General features: G+C 37.1%; 1 long non-coding RNA gene across 1 annotated transcript in view; it reads left to right on the top strand.

The window, feature by feature from the left end:
• Window positions 1-1,892: 1,892 nt before the first annotated feature.
• LOC122221216 overlaps window positions 1,893-18,241 on the top strand; it is a 37,047-nt gene continuing 20,698 nt past the window's right edge. The window contains exons 1-2 of the long non-coding RNA XR_006203131.1: window positions 1,893-2,018; window positions 13,539-13,617. This is a non-coding gene — a long non-coding RNA (uncharacterized LOC122221216). The remainder of the gene's footprint in view (window positions 2,019-13,538; window positions 13,618-18,241) is intronic.

Raw genomic sequence — 18,241 nt, forward strand, 5'->3', positions numbered from 1 at the left:
CATTCTGTTATTGTTCCAAACAATTCAGTGAAAGATGCTGAGAAAATTACCCCTTCCTCTCTAAATATAACCAGGGTTTCCAGTTCAAGGATCTGGGTATACTGAGTATGAAAGCTAATATTTAAATGTCTGTCTAATCTCAGGATAACAAACAACTTTAGCCTTCAGTGATCACAAATCCCTCATTTTCCAGGCTTTCATTTTATCTCTTGCAAAACAAATATGAAAAAATTATTACCCTTTTTCCCCATCACAGGGCCTCATTCTCTGTCATGTACCTATTGATTCATCAGCAGCAAGAGGCTTCTAAATGAGGGTGATGAGAACCTGCATATTGTAACAGGTCTCCCCCAGAAGGCTACAATTTTGCCATTTACCAACTGGGTTAGAATCGCTGCTTTCCTGCCAGGGCGAAGCTAGTTCTCTGTCTGTTATTCTCACCTCCGTAGGCAACCCTCCAGAAAATCCTTTGTGTTATTCAAAACTTTGAAATTGTACCTCAATATACGTATGAATGAGTCCTATGTGCTTGCACAGTCAAATGGTCATTTGGTACAAGTCGCCCATTAAATGTCATGCAAATGTAAATTAAATTTGAGAAATGTAAATTAGTATTTTGAAATGTAGAAAGTAGCCAGGGTAGTTTGGAGCTATGGAACTAGAGCTCCATGCATGCTAATTCTAATTCTGGAAGTAGCTTATTTCACGAGTTTGACCTCACTTCCATTTTTTCTCTTCCGGCTCTTACTTACTACATCTCTCCTTTTCCCTCATCTGCCCTTCTCCCTCTGTGTCAGCCCATGGACTCATCCCTCTGTCTGTCCAGATGTAAAATGGAGACAGGAAACACGGATTCAAACATCTGGTATCTGGATCATAATCACAGAGTGTTGCCCAGGAAGAAAAGTTTGAAAACACATAGAAGAAAATAACTAGCGAGGGACTTCTATGAGTATGTAGATAATGACACTGCACATGGGACCTGTTACTTTGTTCCTGTTTTCAAACCCACACTTTATTAAATAAGGGAGATTCAGGAATTGTTTTCACATCATGCCTTCAATTTTCTGTCTTCTCCTCAAGTTCATAGGACAGTGGTGGTGATACTGAGTAGAAGACAAAGTCATAACATCACTGTACATTTGAATGGAGGGGATTTAGAAACCATCCACCCAGTGCATGAACTCCTCTCTACAACATCAGAGGTAATGACCATCTGTGTTTACGCCTGTTCTCTAGTGATGTGAAATTTACCTTGAGTGAGACTGCCTTCCCATAAGAATATAAAAAGTTTAAAAATAATAGTTACCATTTATTTCACATTTACTGTATACCAGATGTTGGGGAAAGACCTTTACATACGTAACCTCATCTAAATCCATTTGAAGGATCGTAAACCATTTTAAGGATAAAGTAATGAAGAAACTTCCATGGGGACCGAGAGCTACTTAGTTCTATCTGAAACTAAATACACTTCTCGTGGTGAGTGCTTGTTAATGCAGATGATTGTTGGATCACAATGTTGTACACCTGCAGTGAATACAATATTTTAAAAATAAATAAGTAATTTAAAAGTCTTTGCAAGAAAACTAAATTTATCATAAATCAGATTACAGATATTAAGGTTTTGGAGCCTAAAGCATATGCGATGGTTCTCCTAGGTGTCACCAGAATCGGATGTGTTTTCAGATCTCCGGCTGACGCTGCATTTTTGACAAAGTAACTACAGTATATTCACTTTACTCTTGTCCTTAGTATAACAATTAACATGGAGATTTTCTGAATCATTTTGATGTTTTTAGCACTGACAGTTTTTCATCATTTTTGACTAGCATAGAACAGGAAAATTTCAGGTAAGATTCTCTCTTCTTTAGGCTTCAGTGATTCTGGCAGTCTTCCAGGAAACAACAAGCCCATGTGTGCCTCCTCTTTGCCTTCGAAAGATACCCAACTTATCTCTGAGAGCTCCAGAAGTACATGTTTTTTTGAGAGAATTGTTCTGCCTGAATCCAAAGGAGGTAATAGAATCCCTGAATCATAATTTATATTTTGAGATCTCATTAGTTACTTAGTATATAACAACTACCAATGGAAGATTCTTACCACTGTTACTTTGCTTCAATTATTCCCATCTTTAAAGCATGTGGGCATTTGGGTTCTTTTCATACTTTGAAGGAAACATATATTGAATTGTGAGGGTGTGCAATGTAAAACTTCAATTGATAAAAGTATCAAAGGTAAGCTAATATAAAACCTTATTCATTCAATATCCCAATGATATGGGGACAGTCGTAATATACAGCTAACATGTAGAAGTCCTCAAATGTTAAGACACAGCCTTCTACTTTTTGTGGAGGGGAACAGAAAACCACAAATAATTTTGTGCACTTTCTGTCTGGGTGGTCTTGGACAAACCAACATTTGTCTTTGTAGCCAAAGACAATTCTTACCTTTCTGGTCATATGTTACCTGATTATCTGCAGTATTTATCATAGTAATAATATCCATCTTCTTGAAACATTTTTTTCTGGCTTCCATAATATCATGATCTCCTACTTTTCCCAGTGGGACACTAATTCTCCTTTTCAGACCGCTTTACTATCTATGTATTCATCCTCTACCATACCTTAGGCCCTCACTTCTTCTGTGTATGCACATGCTTTCTGCTTGTTGAATTCACTCAGTCACATGGATTTAAACAGCATCCATAAGCTAGACTTTTAACATCTTACTGCCTATCTGACATTTCCACATGGGTGTCTATTAGCCATATCAAACCCATGACCCCCGAACCAAAAGTAAGCCCAAGACTCTCTTCCCTCTGTCTTTCCCAATTCAATAAGTAACACCACCATCTCCTCAGCAACTCAGGCTAAAATTCTAGGTGTCATCCTTGATTTCTACATTTTGTTTACCCTCAGCATCCAATTTTTCATCTAGCCTTGATGACTCTGCTCCAAAACAAATTTCACACGTAAACAATTCTTTCTCCATTATTACCAGCATTGCCTAAACCACCATGCCTGCCTTGCCGTGGCATTCTATCCGGTCACTTTTCTTCTGTTCTTTTCTTCCTTCATACATTCTCCACACCACAATCATCCTATCCTTTCACTGTATAATCATACCACATCACCCTCCCATTTAAAAACCTTCCAATAGTTAGCATCAGAAAAAAAAATCCAAATTTTCTACACTGGCTTGCAAAGCTCGCATGATGCCTGTCCCTGCCTATCTCTCTCACTTCTTTTATGGTCCTCTTTTCATTATGCACAAGCCACAGTGAGCTTTTTTCCCCCTCCCCTGTTTGTCATTCCTTCATGGCTTATTAATGCACTACAACTTTTCATTAATTAGTACCTCTGCCTAGAATGCTCTTCTCCATCTTTGCCAACTGGCTTCTTCTTATCATTCATCTATCAGCTTAAATACTATATCCTCAAAGAAGACTTTCCAATCAGCCCTGCATACTCCTTGGAGAAAGGCCCTCGTGCATCTTGTTCGTAGCTCCATCCCCCAACACCCAGAACATGACTAGCACTTGGTGGACGCTCAATAAATATTTGTTGAGTGAATGAATGGGCTTCATTTTTCTTAACTGTAAGATGAAGGAATTAGATTGGATAATGGTGAAGCCCTTTTTAGTTCAATTGTATTAAGTATACGAGTCGGGTACCAGTAATTTAGGGCATTCATATCGAATCTACTCTATTCCAATATATTTTTCCACTTGAAAAGATTTTCTTTCCCAATGATAAAAGTGATTAATAACTGATATTGTTGAGCATGAAGATGTCATATCTTTTGGAGGTTATGTTAACTGTGGCTATTTTTATTAGCCAAAAGTACCAGCACCCTTTTTATAAAGCTGTTTTGACACAAATCTGCTGTTAATATTTGATTTATTTGTCCACAGCAAAAAATTTATATGCTAATAGGGATGTAAATAGAGATGAGGCGATACATAGCATTTTATAATTTATCATCATATCAGATCTTATATTTTTTAACAGAAAAGATAGAGGGGGCGCCTGGGTGGCTCAGTCGGTTAAGCGTCCGACTTCGGCTCAGGTCATGACCTCGCGGTCCGTGAGTTCGAGCCCCGTGTCGGGCTCTGTGCTGACAGCTCAGAGCCTGGACCCTGTTTCAGATTCTGTGTCTCCCTCTCTCTGACCCTCCCCCGTTCATGCTCTGTCTCTCTCTGTCTCAAAAATAAATAAACGTTAAAAAAAAAATTAACAGAAAAGATAGAGAAACACACTGTTAAGACTAACACATAATGAAAATCTATTCATGTCTCACTTTATTCTCTTTACATATATACTTCTCTTACTGCCTCTACAAGATACACACCTATTTCAGGATGGTGTGATTTAATTCATTTATCCAAACTTTTAAGAACTTTTGCTGTCCAGTTTTATGATTATCATTACCTGTCATCTTTTACCATCTGGATGAATTTCTTGAAAACAGTATGTATATCATACTCTACTGTGTCTTAAAATGTCCTTATCATCTGAGGACTTATAAATAATCTCAAATATAAACACAAAATAGTTGTCCATATATTTCAGAGATTTATATGGCTAAAGTTTCCTGTTTTATATTTTTCTCTGATTGCTTCATTTGCCAGTCTCATCTTCTGGGTCTTCTTAAAAGAAATGATTGTTTCTTATACACCCCTTTGCTTTTGAGTCTTGCATGAAAACTATATATGCCTGTGAAGACTTAAATGTTAAATAACTAAGCAGCTTCTTTAATTTGGTTTTTGGTCTCCCAAACTAAAGTTATTTTTATGTTTTATCTACCCAACACTAAAGTATCAGTGCCATCATGGAATTAGTTCTTACAATTCATTACATTAAATAGTGGCTATAATTACAGACACATCCCAGTGTATTTTACAACTGTGTCCTTTCTTTTGCATAGATGCAGATCCATATTCCAGGGTAAAGCAAAGGCTTGTATTATTTGGTCACCTTCCCAATAGGTCATTTCTGCAGCATTTTCCCAAAGTGAGACAGTCAGTCTCAAACACACAGAGCCTATGACCTTATCCTATGATGATTTTTTAGTTATTATTGAAGGATAGTTGACATACAACGTTACATAGGACTTAATGTTAGTTACATGGAGGGGAGTCTTACACCAAATATATGGACCCATATATGGGAAACATGAACACATTGTCACTATCACTTGAGAGCTGATAGTTATAGTGGAAAACAAACAAACTACCCTTTCTTTTTCAGGAGAACACGATCTTTAAGCCACATTCCATTTATCTATATCAATGTTTGCAGAAGTAAATATCTTAGGGTACCACCCACGTAGTTATTTGTTGATTCATTCCTGTAGTCTATCAATCTTTTTTCAATTCGGGGTGCATGGCTAGGGTGGTGTGGCAGCATATATTGCATCTCTATGATAATTTAATTTAACTGTAGTGCGCTGGGGTCTAGATTGCTCCTCTTAGCAGCCAGAGGTGACCGCAAACAGTGCCAGGGCCTAGATTGTTGTCAGCAATAATTACTGGCTAAAGAGAGCTTTGACAGAAAATGACATTCTGGAGAAATATCCATCAACAAGAGTCAGAGTGTATATAAGGATATATATAAGGGTATTTTAACAAAACCATAAATTTCTTTGTCAAAACAGGTTGTAATTTATTAGCTAACCAAGTCTCTAAACTGCATTTGCATCTTTGTTTAAGTCTGTATGGTATGTGTTTGCTTCAGGCATATTTCCTTAATGGGTTTATATGTGCTGATAATCTGGAAATGAAGTAAATGGCTGGGCTAAATACTGGAGAGAGTACAAAAGGAAAGAAGGGGAAAAAAAATTTTTGCTCATATATTTTCTCATTTTTCTACTCACACAATAAAAATTCAACTTTAAAAATCAAAGGAAAGAAGTAAATGGCTCTTCCCTCTTTAATTACCATACTTAGGAAGAACTGTAAGTACACACACCATTTCAGCAAATGGCATTGGATCTGAGTGATGCCATATGATGCTGAACTAAAATGTTTGCCTTAGAAAGTGCTCTTTCGTCATGTGCTGGCTTTCTCAGCCCTTATTTCTGTGAAATAGAAGTCAAAAGAAAATGATAGGTATCCCAATGCTATGACTGCATAATGCTCTCCCACCCCCACTCCCGGCCTTTTAGGCTAACCTTCTTGGAAAGTATCCGTGAGCAAAACAAAACAAAAACCCACTATTGGGCTAAGTTAGCATATCTCTAGGTGGTTATAGAAACAAATTGATTTTCATATGGGTTTACATTAGCTACAAAATAATGACTAAAGCTCTCTGTCCTACTGACACCGCTTAGCAACGGCTCGCTGAAGGCTGTGGGATTTCTGGTTAGCAATTTAGCCTTCCTGGTAAGAACGAGTGGAATGTTTGTTTACACAATCCATTTGAGAAGAGGAAGAATGAAAATAGCCCCGAGGCTATCATGAACATTAAGAAGAAAAGAGTATGTTTGGAAAACTTCATCTTAGTTAGAAAGTTTTCTAACACTGCTGTCCCAAACAAAATGAAAGGAGAGGAAATCAGAAGGCAGTCCCACTGTCCAGTAGCTTGTTCTTCAGGAGCTCCAGATCCTGGTGACTGAAACATTTTCTCAGACAGACGTTATCGTGTTCTCCCTCTTCCTGAAGCAATGTCTCCATTCATCCCAATGGGGTTATTGCTGCATAGTGATGAGGAACCTCAGGGTTGTAAGTGACTTCAACTTCCATCTTGTCAAGTACTCAAACCCTCATTCCAGCGTTAACATGACAAAGTTCTTCTTTCATGACGAGGATCTTTCATTTCTTTGTCTACTCCACGAGAAAGGCTTTAATAGTAAGGGAGTTCTTAGAAGGAGTTATTTCAAACCATACATATATTCCTCATTTGAGGTATTTACTCATGATGAGCTTGGTCTGTAACAAAGAAGCCAGCATATGTTTTACTCTACCTTGTATTTTTCCTGCTGATTTCATAAGTATATATATATATATATATATATATATATATATATATATATATATATATCTTGATTCTCAAACTGCATTGTAAATTCATCAATAATAAAGCCTTTGTCTCATATACAAGCCATTGAATCCCACCCCCCCAGAACACCTACAAATATGAGTCGTTGGCACCTGAAAAGTGCTTATAAATACCTGGGGCTTGATGATGTGAAGGGGACTATTTTGTATGTGTAAGAGCAGGATATAAATCTCAGTAATAATTTTTCTTTCTTTATTCCACAAACTCTACTGAAAGTACCTTAGTTTCCATCCATGGAGAGAAAAATTAAAGAAAATATTGCCCTGACCTCAGTGAGCTAATAGTCTGTAAGAAGAAATAGGCTTCAAATAAATAATCACAATGTCTTAGGATACATGCTACTATCAAAGTTTGCATGAGGTCCAGAGAAAGAAAAAGGAGTAGAGGCTTGAGTTGGTTTTTAAAGAACATATTCAAAAGGTGGAAGGTATGGGAAAAACTTTCAAAGTAGAGGGAACAGTAATCATTGTTACAACTGGAATGTAGTGAATGTTTGAATTATTGAAGAAAGAGCTGAAGAAAGCTAAGGGTCCAAAAACATAAATGCACGCTACCCACAAACTGTTTCATTCTTCAGAAATTTCTTCAGGTGCTGCCCCCAGCACCACACTCTTCATTTAACCTCATCTCCATGGCAGACATTTCCCTTCAGATCCAGTTCTGAAGCACTGCATCTATCCCGGAGCACACCTTCATCTGAGACACAAATGTTAGCTCCCTTTTGTCCTTTCACCCATCATCATGGGACAGACGCTGAAGCCCCCTACTCAGGAAAGAGTCCAAGCCCCTCACCCATCCATGTACACCAACAAAAGCCTAGACAGTAAACTTGGCCAGGAAACTTCTGTTGCATGCCTTGCAAAAGAGTTTGGACTTTACCCTCTAGTCTAGGCAATGGGGTTCCATTTGTATACTTTGTTCAGAAAGTAAAAGATGAACATTTAATAGGCTATCGCTAAAATGGCATTAAATGTAGATCATAATCTTTAACTTGCATTATGGTCTTCTGAGAATTAATAGAATAATTACCTTAAACCATTAATCCAGGTAAACATTTGATCCATTGTTGTTTAGATTTTGGAAAAAGCATGTGAATCGAGTCTTGGAAACACGCCAATATTCTACTCTGCAGTTTTTAACAGCACTCAGAGAACCATTTTTCTGATATCCATATGTCATTATGCGTAGATGATTTATTAATCATCAGATGTATTTTAAAATACTGTACATACGCAGATTATAATGTGCCCAATAATCATGCACTACAGCGCATGATTTATGTTACAGACTTCTCTGTTTTACATCAGAGTTTTGTTTTTTCTGGAGGCAATCTCTTCAGAAAAGATTGGTTTCATGCCTCTGGTGTTGTTCTGTGGCTAAAGGAGCTTTGCATTACAATCCTAAGAGAAGGAGCCATTTTTCTTACCACAGCTAACAGCCATTTTAATCATTGGTGCAACACTATCTCCATTGAACTTGCAGTTCAGCTTCAAGTTTCAGCAGTCAGAGTCTATCTATAAAGATGGTATTCCCTCAGTGAAAGTATACAGCAATGACTAGGGCAACAATGTTTAGGTAAAGTTGAAGACTCTTCATGTCTCCTGCATACAGCGGTACAGACTGTGCACTGACCACCTCCAGGGAGAACCATTCATAGTCACTGTAGATTCCTTTACTTATGAGAACCCATGTTCTGACAAATAAGAAAATGTTTTAAGGAAAGAAGAGCTTCTTCTAATGTACACGAATGTGTCATTTAGGCCAGCAGCACATAAGTATAAGAGATGGAATATTGCCAAATTTATAAATTAGTAGTATTTCTTCTTTATTCCCAAACCCATGAACAATATTTTGATAGTATGCTTTAAAAAGGAAGCAAAACCAAAAGTGCTTGGAAAGTTTGAGAAATGTTGAAGGAGATTGAAAATTAAATAGCAGTAACCCTTAAGAAACAGATTAAAATATGAAAGTAAACATAAGTTCAAAAGAAAAACTCATTCTAGAAATATGATTTCAGGGTGAAGAACCACAATGACCTTGCAAAGCAGAAAGGCCTGACCCGATGTTTTTTTACTAATCGCAACTTTACGAACAAAACTAAGCCGAGAACGGCCAAATTCCAGTACATACTATTGGTGACTTAATTAAGACTGTCCGGAAGATTTTTTCCAAGTCTATAAATTGTCTTAAGATCCGGCCTCACTGGGAGGGATCATAAGTCTTTTAACTTTTGAGGACTACCATTTCCCCTCTATTTACAGTAGGTAAAACATCAGCTCGGAGCAAAGCACCTTGGAAATCGGAGTTAAAATGCAGCACTCTGGATAGTAGTATTTATTAAAACAACAGTGGTCTTGACTGTCAGAGTTAAAAGACCTCTATAGAAAGACTTCACTTCTTTATTCTTCCCATTCATGTTTTTATTTATTTTTTAGAGTAAGCAAATGGGGGGAAAAATTATATTGGCAGAAGGCTGACCTCTATTTTATATAATTTGTAGCTAAAAAGCTTACAGGCTAAAACATGTAAATATATGCAGATCTGAGAGCAAGACCTCAGAAGGGAAATAGCTGAGCAAGATTGAAGAGAATGTGGGCCATACATAGGAAAGCCGCTGGGGCTCTTAGCAACCTGGAAACCTGAAATGAATTATTATCTGGTCCGATTGTGACCTACTTAGTCTCCTGGCAGCATGTTGGCATAAGGAGAAATTTGGAGCTGTAGGAATGGCTTATTTACTTGACCTTGAAGATACCCGAACCAGTCGGATGACTGCTGATTCGGCCCAGTGAGCAGACACTGCTGTAGTTGTAAGCCAATCACATTGTGCTAAGATGACTCACCATGCGTCGTGGACAAAGACGGCCTGAGCCTATGTCCTCTGCTGAGTTTCTCTTTTATTGGAATATGCTGTATCAAAGTTGTAAGCATTGCTGATAATAGCAAATAGAAGAAAAGCAAAATGTACACCACCAACATTCTTACTTTTTTCAAGCCTACCGTGTTTTTTTTTTTCAATAACGTCACAAGAAAGACACAGAGCATGAATTTCAGATGAAAGTTAGAATGAGAAATCAGTTGCTTTGAATAAAAGAGCAAAGCGTTTCTCTAAAAGGGAGAGTGTGGGTGAATGGAAAGGGGAACTATTTGTAGCAAGGTAGAGAAAATCAACATCACATTTCCTCAGACCTCAAGAATTCCCACCCACAGAGTTTGATCATATTAAAGAGCTGGAGTGATCCAAAGAGAACATCAGTTGTACCTGTTGGGGCTTATAGACGAGGAACACAAGGAACAAAATCGTAATGCTACCTAAAGCAACATTGCAGAGCTCAGTTCCCCAAATGCTCAGAACCTTCAGTGCATTTTCCCCACACTGCTCCCTGCAGCAAATATTCCTCCAAAGTCTCCTTGAATGTAAATCTTTTCCCATGCCGCTATGAATCCATGGAGTTTTGAGTAAAGTGGGCTGAGGTAAAGGCAATGCCTCTTAGCCTTATTTTCCTCTTTTGAGAAAGAATCTGTCGAGGGGCTAAGTTGTGCCCTCCACTTAATCAAAGCAGACATGAATTATAGTTGAAATTAGATGCTACACTTAATTTTGCTTGCGTATGTCTGGGGTATAATATATATCTCACAAATGGGTTCTTTCAGAAGAGCCAAAACATGAGATGCCATGATTGATGGAAAATTCCAAGTAACCGAATTAGCATGAATGAAGAAGTTATCAAATGTGAAAACTTTAGGTGAATTAACTGTCATCCAGTATGTTATGATGTGATGAATAATGAGCATCTAGAGTTTTATTAATGAGCATCTAATGGAAAAGATGGAACTGGTACCAACAAGTTTAATTCCCAATAATGTGTAAAACAAGCCTAAGCCAGGACCAGGAGATCTGTTGGCACCAGACCCTATGACCTACAACAGGAAGCATCTTAACTTATAGGTGTATTAAGAAAGACACATGCCAGCCAGCCCACAGTTCATGGGTCAGGAACTCCAGCCTTAAATCACTCCAGCCGTTACTCTATTGTCTTGACTGTCACAAGTGTGTCTCAGGATATATATTACCCAGAGAATCACCAAAGTCAGTGGTTTTTATCTGTACTTAGCAAGGTAAACAACTAGTGGAGGGCTATAGTTGTACTGAGATTTCCAAATAATATTACAATAAATTCTTGCACATGGCATAGTTATCACTCACAATTGGATATTATCTTTTTTTCCTTCAGAAAAGCTTTCTATTAAGATGATTTTATTTAGAAATTACAGTGAGGCTTATTTGTGGCCAGAATAAATGGCTGTCTATGCTGAGCAGTTTGAAAGATCCCAAAACATCTCCAGAACAAGTTGTTGCTGCTGTTGCCTGAAATTCTGCCATTAAAGATTTGTTCCATTGGGCACTGCCTCTTTGGGAAGAGGAAAGATAGCGTGTACAGTATCTTCTAAGCCAATGTCAAATATTCACACAAAGGTGTTAGTGTCCTTCCACAATGGAGAGACTTCTTGTGAAGAGGGAGAAGAAAATGGTAAGGTCCTGATCCTCATCCACCATGAAAGGGGAACGTACATGGACTTGTGTCCCTGGAGTTAGTAGATTCAGTGAAAAGAATAAAGAATTGCAACAGAATCCTTGAAATTCATTTTCTTCCCTGCATTCCATCTCTGCACAAGTTCTGTCCTTAAAGAGGTCTCTTTAACCCAGGCCACTTTTCTTTCACTTTTCCTGGGTAACTGAGAACTGTTTAAGATTAGAGAAATACCTTATTCTTTTACTCCATTCACAATGATTAGAATATTATGTACGTTCAACAATTTTTCAAATGAGAAAAATTGGAGTTAAGAAAATACCTAGGATAGGGGCACCTGGGTGGCTCAGTTGGTTAAGCATCCAACTCTTGATTTCAGCTCAGTTCATGATCTCACAGTGGTGAGATCAAGCCCTGTGGCAGCATCCACACTGGGCATGGAGTTTGCTTAAGATTCTCTCTCTCCCTCTTTCTCTGCCCCTCCCCTGCTCATTCTCTCTTTCTCTTTCTCTCTTTTTTTTAAAAAAAAAAAGGAAATAAAGAGGGAAAGAAAGAAAGAAAGAAAGAAAGAAAGAAAGAAAAAGAAAGAAAAAGAAAGAAAGAAAGAAGAAAGAGCTAAAGAAAGAAAGAAAATACTTAGGATAAATCCCACTTAGTTCACAATTTTGCCTTGAGTTACCCTAATTCAATGAAACTTATTTTCCTAATGTGTTTACACATTACATATACCTAATGGTGTTTACATCATTACATTGGAAAGACATTTGGCTAGAAAAAATATTACCAATGATAATGATTATATATTAGAATTACATGCATAAAAACCTTTAGATCCTCATTAAAAAGCATCAATGCCAAAAAAAATCATTGATGCTACTATGCCTATCATGAAATATCATGGTATTAAAATCACTAAAGAAAACACAAAAACACTAATTCAAAAGGATACATGCACACTTATATTTATAGCATCGTTATTTACACTAGCCAGGATATGAAAGCAGCCCAAGTCTCCATAGATTGGTGAATGGATAAAGAAGATGTAGTATGTATATACAATGGAAGAGTATTCAGCCATAAAAAAAAGAATGAAGTCTTGTCATTTGCAACAACATAGATGGAGCTAGAGTATAATAGTGAAATAAGTCAGTCAGAGAAAGGCAAATACCATATGATTTCACTAATATGTGGAATTTAAGAAACAAAACAAATGAGCTAAGGGGAAAAGAGAGAGAGAGAGAAACCAAGAAACAGACTCTTAATTATACAGGACAAACTAATGATTACCAGAGGAGAGGTGGGTGGGGGGAATGGATGAAAGAGGTGATGGGGATTAAAGAGTGTACTTGTTGCGATGAGCACTGAGTGTTGTATGGAAATTTTGAATCACTATATTGTACACCTGAAACTATAATAATGTATAGAAACTAAAATTAAAATTAAAAAATAATCAAGAAAGAAGGAAAAAGACAGGAACTTATCAATGTGCTTTTTCTAGCTCATATTATGTAGCCACTTTTGAGGGGGGATATCTCTGACTTTCTAATATTTTTATTAGTCAGAAATTCCCCAAATTCTAACTTTCACTTAAGAAAAGTATTTTTGTTGGAATATTTTGGTTTCCTTTCAAATCTCTTAATTCAGTAAATTTAAAAATATATATCTTTGTCAAAAATGGATCAAATGCATTTAAAAATAGAGATTAAAAGTTTGAGTGATGGTCAAACAAATATCTTTTGGAATACATGCTGCTGTTCTGGTGATGCACCTATAATTAATAAGAACTAGTGAATTGAGGACAAGACTATGGATCATTCTATTCTCAACTTATTAGTAATTGGTGGCCTCTGTAGACAAAAACTAGATTTGGGATGTTTACAGTAAATGCATTTCCTTCTGAAAAAAATGAAATATCATTTACAGCCTATCCATTGACTTTCCCTAGGAAAATGTTCTTAATGGACACTAACAGGAGAAAAATGACAGGCATAGAAATGACAACATGGAATCCCAAAATTCTGAAGGTGAGTGGTCCTTTCTTCTGGAGGTGGATTAATGCAAAGGTTAGAAATTATTTAAATTTATCATTAAATTTAGTAAATTTCTGTTAAATGAAGGAAGCTTTTGCACTTAAGAAAAACAAAAAGATGCTTTGCTCTTCATTTTTCTACAGAAATGGATAAATGAAAGGAAAAAAAGAGGTGGGGGGAGAAAAGTAAGAAAGGGACCTACGTATGTTAAAGGATATTTACATTTGTAGTTAGGAGTCATTAGACAAGAAAACCGAAGAATCATTTCTTTTTTTTCTTCCAAGTTTTTATTTAAAATTGAGTTAGTTAACATACAGTGTAATATTAGTTCCAGGTGTAGGGTTTAGTGATTAATCACTGACATACAACACCCAGTGCTTACCACAAGTGCCCTCCTTAATACCCATCAGCCATTTAACTCATCCCCTCACCCATTTCCCCTCCAGCAGCCCTCGGTTTGTTCTCTATAGTTAAGAGTCTGTTTCTTGGTTGGCCTCTCTCTTTTTTCCCTCTATGTTCATCTGTTTTGTTTCTTAAATTCCACATATGAGTGAAATCATATGGTATAGGTCTTTCTCTGGTTTATTTCACTTAGCATTATACTCTCTCGTTCCATCCATGTTGTTGTTGCAAATGGCAAAACTTTATTGTTTTTTATGGCTGAATACTATACCAGTGTGTGTGTGTGTGTGTGTGTGTGTGTGTGTGTGTGTGTATACCGCAACTTCTAATACAAGTTTATTGAGAGGTGATTTTACAATATGAGCCAAAGCATTCAAAATCTACATAACATTCTGATTCCATAATTCCACATCTAGGAATTGATGTCAACAAAATCATCAAACAAGTATATTTAGATTTATGTATCTGGATGTTCTTTGATATTTTGCTTATTATAGTAAAATGAATTTATGATGTTAAGTGTTTGGTTAAGTAAATTATATTCCATGATGGTATAGATATAGATTTATTGACAGAAAAATGTTTGGTGTCTTTATTGTATAAAAAAGGCAGATTGGGGTGCCTGGGTCGCTCAGTCAGTTGAGTGTCTAACTCTTGATTTCAGCTTAGGTCTTGATCCCAGGGTCATGGGATCAAGCCCTGTGTTGAGCTCTGTGCTGAGTGTGGAGACTACTTAAGATTCTGTCTCTGCCTCTGCCTTTCTCCCTGCTCCGTGTGCTCTCTCTCTCTCTCTAAAATAAAAAAAAATTTTAAAGCACATTATAAAGTGACATATATGGTACAGTCCCATTTTGTATATGTTTTTGTGTATTTTATATATTTTCCTAAGAATATTTCATATATATGTGTATGTGTGTATATATGTGTGTGCTGTGTGTACATATATACACACATACACATATATGCTAAATAAAAGTGGTTACCGATAAGGGTTGAAATTCAGTTTTTATTTTTATTAATATTTGCATAGTCTAGCTTTTAATAATGTGAATGACACAGATAAGTCTAAGAAAGATATTAAAGACAACTGTTCTTACAATATACTGCAAATATTAAATTCAGGAAAACATATTATGATGATATTTGCCTTTAATGCTGACAACACTATTTTTACTACAGTTTTTATTCGAAACTAGAAAAAGGAAATGATTTCACTCTAGAAGTTTCCTCCATCCAAGTACTTCTCTCCGACTTCCTATTTATTTACCATATCTTCTGGGACATGACTACAAATCAGTTCCCAACTTGGGAATACACAAACCCCCCAAACTAATATGTAAAACAAATTGTTCCATCGTCCCATGGTTAACAATTGTGAAGAATTATTGGTAGTATAAATAATAGTCAATTGAAATTTTAGAACAGATATGGCTCTGCCTGAGTAGTTTATTGGAAAATCATTTGTTTCACATAAGGTTTGGCATCCAGTATTCAATGTGAATTATGTGGTTATAGCCCAGTTTATTATATTTCTGTTCGTGCCAGTGGGTATATATGTGTCTTAGGCTTTAAAAAGGTAATTTGTGCCCTCAAAATGTATTATGTAACAAATTGTGATTCATGCAAATCACTTTGATTTGTTTTCCAAAAATGTAACCGGCTTCAATTAATCAGTTGCTATTCATTTTAGATGTTTCAATTGCGCTCACAACAAAAGCTCCAGTGGGTTATCACTTACATGGGGGACTGGCCTCCCAAGGGTATGAAAGACACAACAATCAGACATTATACCAAGCATACAATTATAGCGTGTGTCCCCACAAACTCCAGTAAATCACACATCACTTTATGTTGGACTCCCACCTCTCTGAAGTTCTCCGTCACTCAAGCCACCTACCTGCTGTAATCAGAGCACTCTGCAGTGCATGGATGCACAGCTCTCAACCTGCTGAGACCTAGTCCATGATCCCCAGTGTGTAGCAAAAGTCAGCCAAGCAGATTGCCATATCTGTGTTCTGCAGCCCGCCCATCACGATGTATCAGTAGCCCCAAGTGCTGTGCTCCCGTACATGGACTTTTTTTTATAAAGAAGGAAAGTAAAAGCAACATGTCAATAGTAATTGTGGTTAGGCATTGATGATACACAGTATTGTCCCATAGCTTTTATTACTTGAGATGCAAAAATGGACATAGTGAAAAACTTGCAAGAGACGTTGTAAACTAACTATGGAAAATGTTCTCTTTTATAAAGGTTTTATTTTAATTATGGGACATCTTAAAGTATAATTACCACTCATGCTTTTACTTAAGTGTCACATTGTCTCAACCCTATCCCATTGAATGAACTAATAATAATGGACTGGGATTAGCATTTTGTAAGAGGTATATTATTATTTATTTTCCTAGGAATAACAGGGTACTTAGTGTCATCAAAAATAGAGGGCATTATTAAACCAAAACCACTTTTCTATGCCAGCTATTTATAAACCAACATATGAATAGTTCTAAAATATAGGGTACTGAAATGACTAATTGTACTGAGTAGATACTCATTAGGGGTAAAACTGCCCACGAAGGGAAGATTTGTCTACGGAGTTCTGATATCACTCTGTCAGCCATTGCAAAGTTACTCTGACGATAACACAAGGTCTTATTTCTTCTGGGGCCAATTACCATGGAAAAAAGTAGAGGTTAGAGAAATGTAGCCTTAGACATAGTTCCACCATGTAGGGATGTTAGGTCTGAACCAGGATGCAAGAATTTTCAGGAGAGTAGACAAAACAACAGGAAGCTGATCATACAGCATATAACTCTGGGAACTTTCACATGGTTGAGCATCTGTAAGATAAACCTCAGTTCCATCAAGGTAAAGGCCACAAACAATAGTTGGCAAGTGCTTCAAAAGGAAACTCTCAACTTTGACACTGTTGACATTGTACGTTTACAGTTCTAATTTTCTGATCTCATTCTTCTAATTTGATACAATGAAGAAAAAATGAAGTTGAATGAACAATTTATTTATTGAGTTCCTGCCATGCTATTCTTTTAAAAAAATTTTTTTAACATTTATTTATTTTTGAGAGAGGTAGAGAGCACGAGTGGAGAAGGGGCAGACAGGGAGACACAGACTCTGAAGCAGGTTCCGGACTCCAAGCTGTCAGCACAGAGCCCAGCGCAGGGCTCGAACCCACAAACCATGAAATCATGACCTGAGCTGAAATTGGTCACTTAACCGATGAGCCACCCACATTCCCCCCCGCCATGTTATTCTTAATCAGGACTTCTCTATGGCGTTGAACCCAATAATCACAATAAATCTGTGAAAGATAACCATCACCATTGGAGCCATCATAAAATCAAAGATAAGTTAACAATACAGGCTTGTAGTGGGCCTGGGTACTCCAAATGGCCAGATTTTCACTTGAGTTTTAGTGGTCTGGATAGAAGATCAAGCCATTCCCTTAAGCCAAAGCCTAATCGTGAGCAAGGACCTAACTCTCTTCAGGTCTGTGAAGGCTGAGAGAGGTAGGGAAGTGGCAGAACAAAAGTTGGAAGCAGAGGTTGGTTCACAGGTTGAGTTAGCCACCTCTGTAACATAAAGTGCAAGGTAGAGAAGCAAGTGCTGATGTAGAAGCTGCAGCAAGTTATCCAGAAGAGCCAGCTAGCTAAGGTCACTAATGGAAGTAGCTACCCTAAACAACAGCTTTTCAATAGAGACAAAACAGCCTTATTTTGGCCTCAAAGCTTCAGAGGACAGGCTGACTCTCTTTAGAGGCTAATGCAGCTGGTGACTTTAAATTGAAGCCAATGTTCATTTACTATTCCAAAACTCATAATCCTTAAGGATTATGTCATGTCTATTCTGCCTGTGCTCTATAAATGCAACAACAAAGCCTGGATGACAGCACATCTGTTTACAACATGGTTTACTGAATATTTTAAGCCCACTGTTGAGCATAATTGCTCAGAAGAAAAAAAAATTGCTTTCAAAATATCACTGTTCATTGACACTGCACCTGATCATTCAAGAGGTCTGATGGAGATGCACAGTGAGATTAATGTTGTTCTCGTGCCTGGTAACACAATATCCATTCTGCAGCCCATGGATCAAGGAGCAAGTTTTATCTTCAAGTCTTGTTATTTAAGAAATATATTTATCTACATACATATATCTATCTGCCATAGATAGTGATTCCTCTGATGGATTGGGCAAAGT

Source organism: Panthera leo, chromosome B3 (assembly GCF_018350215.1).
Source record: "Panthera leo isolate Ple1 chromosome B3, P.leo_Ple1_pat1.1, whole genome shotgun sequence".
Lineage (NCBI taxonomy): Eukaryota > Metazoa > Chordata > Mammalia > Carnivora > Felidae > Panthera > Panthera leo.